The sequence below is a fragment of the Bufo gargarizans genome, chromosome 7, assembly GCF_014858855.1.
Source record: "Bufo gargarizans isolate SCDJY-AF-19 chromosome 7, ASM1485885v1, whole genome shotgun sequence".
NCBI classification, from domain to species: domain Eukaryota; kingdom Metazoa; phylum Chordata; class Amphibia; order Anura; family Bufonidae; genus Bufo; species Bufo gargarizans.
Window position 1 is genome coordinate 125,866,093 of NC_058086.1, and position 3,650 is coordinate 125,869,742.

At 43.1% G+C, this 3,650-nt stretch overlaps 1 long non-coding RNA gene across 1 annotated transcript; it reads left to right on the forward strand.

The window, feature by feature from the left end:
* The first annotated feature begins 858 nt into the window (after positions 1-858).
* On the forward strand, positions 859-2,999 carry LOC122943059. Its single transcript, XR_006390819.1, has 3 exons — positions 859-1,008; positions 1,846-1,882; positions 2,462-2,999. It is a non-coding gene; the product is annotated as an uncharacterized LOC122943059 (long non-coding RNA).
* The last annotated feature ends 651 nt before the right edge of the window (positions 3,000-3,650 follow it).

The following is a 3,650-nucleotide window of genomic DNA, read 5'->3' on the forward strand; positions in this document are numbered from 1 at the left end:
TATTGTGAACCACCAGTTAATCCAAAATGTATTTGCTGCATCTCTAATTTATAAGTATAGCATTAGCAATTATTATGCATTTTTGCACTTTATTTGGTTTGCAGAGAGCTGTTGCATTGTATGTTTTGTTTTATATATTATAGTTTGTATCCTGTTGGTCAGGACTCAGGAGAAGCTTTCTTTGTCAGGCCGCCAGTATTTGCTGGTTCATTTAGAGTTACCGGGTGTGGTCGTATCCGGGGAGGTGAACCAGCTGTACACCCCATACCGTACCGTCACTTCACTAGACAGGTACATCTCTGCTTAGCTGGACAATATCTGAAAGCTCAGACCCCACCCACATACCGTCGTAATACAATCCTATCTTCTAACCGTAATTGTAAGGCCGCATGCACACGCGCATGTTTTTTCACAACTACGGACCGTAAAAACCCGGGCTGCTGTCCTGCAGAGTAGACGAGCGCGCGGCGTCATTGGTTGCTAACTCGCTATGACACCGTGCACTTCTTGCCGCCACCGCTGTACAGTAATACACTTGTATAGATCATACAAGTGTATCACAGAACAGCGGTGGTGGCCGGAAGCGCACAGCATCATAGCAACCAATGACGCCGTGCGCTCGTCCACTCTGCAGGACAGCAGGCCGTGTTTTTACGGTCCGTAGTTGTGAAAATACACGCCTGTGTGCAGACAGCCTAAATCTAATATTTCCACTTCAAAGACTTAAATACTTTTTGCAGTTTACTTGAGTAAATTATTTTCAATATTATTATTTAAAAAAATTGGGATTATATGCTTGCATTTTTATCTTGCAGCGGATGTTGGTGTGGGGATACGACCACACCCGGTCCCACGCCGAGAAGCAGCGGATTGTGCGGAAGCTGGCATTTGCGATCTGTCGCAAAACGGGTCTCAAACACTGACGTCTGGCCATCATAAAAAAATGGTCAGACATCAAGCGCAGACATCCCCGGTTTATAAAAAGAATCCGGGACGAAAAATGCCCAGGTAGATGCATAAATAACTTTTGTATGTTTTGCCAACACTCTGTAATGTATACAGTGCTAAGCAAAAGTATTCACCCCCCTTGACTTCGTTCTATTTTTTGTTGCCTAACATCCTGGAATTAACATGAATTGTTTAAGGATTTGCATAATTTAATTTGTAGAACATGCACACAACTTAGAACTTTTTTTAAATTGGTTTATTGTAAAGCATACAACAAATTGGACAAAATAACAGAAAAGGTCAATGTGCATAACTATTCACCCCCTAAAGTCGATGAGCTTTGTAGAGCCACCTTTTGCGGCAATCACAGCTCCAAGTCTCTTTGAATAAGTCTCTATGAGCGTTCCACATCTTACCACTAGGATTTTTGCCCACTCCTCCTTGCAAAACTTCTCCAGCTCATTCAAGTTGGATGTTTTCCGCTTGTGAACAGCAATCTTTAAGTCTGACCACAGATTTTCTTATTGGATTGAGATTTGGGCTGTGACTAGGCCATTCCAACACATTTAACTGTTTCCCCTTAAACCACTCAAGTGTTGCTTTAGCAGTGTGTTTGGGGCACTGTCCTGCTGGAAGGTGAGTGGATCGACCAAGGAGGGGCGGCAATCGGACACTCCTCCTAAAACAGAAGGAGGCTTTTTGGATTCATAAATTAGGGGCACTTTCGCCTAACGGTCTGAACCATGAATGTGACTTTTTTTTATCAATACTTGAATTTATTCATACTTGAATTTGTTCTCGGAGCTCCTCATTAATATCCCAATTGTATTTATTATTGGTCTATATTTTGATGACTGTTAGGAAGATGATCTAAATACTATTCCCTTTTTTCCACAGACTCGCTGAAAATTGTTTTTGTCTGCAACGGGTGTGGGTGAGAAATTCCCCCCCCCCTTCCCCTCCCCCCTCTCGTTTCCCTCTCCCCCCCCCCCCCACCTCCTCACCCCCTTCTTTACTCCACCACCCATCCCTGGTTATAATTTCCCTCTACCTGATTTATTATAGAATATTAACCGCTATTATTTAACCTATATCTTCCATTCCTTATTAGGTATACCTATTATATTCTGATTCCAATTAAACTGCATTATTTTGCCACCATTCCCCGCCCTCCCTGTAGACCAGATCCTAGTGTACTCCTCGATATAAAACATAAGCGCAGCATTTACGCTTTTATACTGGCCTTCTTCCTATAGGTCTTATTAAAGCCAGACCCATAGAATATCATAGTGGAACGCAGCGCTGACGCAAACGTCATAGGTGGAACGCACACGCTAGCCCCAGCGGCCATGTGACTTCCGATTACATGACCGGAACCTCCAGGAACCCCATACAGCCTTAAATAGCGGCCTTCCAACCCAGACGCCACGCATCCAGCGCCCCACTAACCCACAGCCGTCTGAACAGGTACTGACTACTATATAGCAACTCTAATAAGGTTTTTTCTTTTCAGGTCTCTTACCTTGCAAGACTCCAGAGCAAGCCAATGTATACTGCGATATATGCCTCTAATTATCAGCATCTGTAATGAGAATTTTCTAATATGCAACTAGCATTGAGAGGGTTAAATGGGAATGTGGCTGAAAGTTAATGCAGATACCCATTTCTTCTAGGTGGTGGTTTATTTTGCTCCTAATATTTATATGAGGCCGGGGGAGCATACTGAGATATATGAAGTACTACCTTGATTTGATATCGATCATCCCATAGACGTGTGCCATCTGGTTATCTTGTGATTTACATGTCAAGTGGTCCTACATACGTACTCTGTATACTCTATATAGCCCGAACTCAATGTATGACTCTTTTCATATATATATATAACAATTTCTTCAGGACTTACTGTAATGTATATATACTTATATCTTTTGCACTTAATCCTATTGTTAAAAGTGCTATAATCCTGCTCTTGTTGATCATTATATTGTAGATAAAACCGCAGATGAAGGTCCTGTGTGACCGAAACGTCCGGTTTATGTTCAAAACCCTAAAGCAGATTGGGCAAATGGATGATAGCACTATATGCTAATAAATAAATTCTCTGCTTTGCAAGTACAGGAAATAGTGTGCCTCAAATTTACTTATCTATATATATTGGCTGTTTACAGCCCTTGGTTGGCACCTGAACGCTAAAACAATAGAGTGCGGTTCTCAATTCTTTTCAAATTAAAGGAAGGTGAACCTCCGTCCTAGCCTCAAGTCACTGTCATGGTCTTACCTTCTTGCTGTTCTCCTTCGTTTGACATGTGCTGGCGGCCATCTTGGTTTCTGGGTTTCTTGTAGCCTCCCACCCTGCGGCTTCTCCTTCCCACTGGGAGGAGCTGGATGCCTAGCTCATATATATAGGAGGTCTGTGGCTTCAGTTCCTTGCTTGGTCCTCCTGTGTTCACATGCTTCTAAGACTGCAGCTGCTTCTGGTTCCTGATCCTGGCTTCGTCTGACTACCCTGCTGGTTCCTGATCCAGGCTTCGTCTGACTACCCTGCTGGTTCCTGATCCTGGCTTCGTCTGACTACCCTCCTGGTTCCTGACCTCTGGCTTCGCAAGACCCTGCTTCGGTTTAGCCATCCGTTTGGACTTTTGCCTTACAGCTTTATTTTCAATAAAGCCTTCTTATTTCCACTTATCTCTTGTTGTACGTCT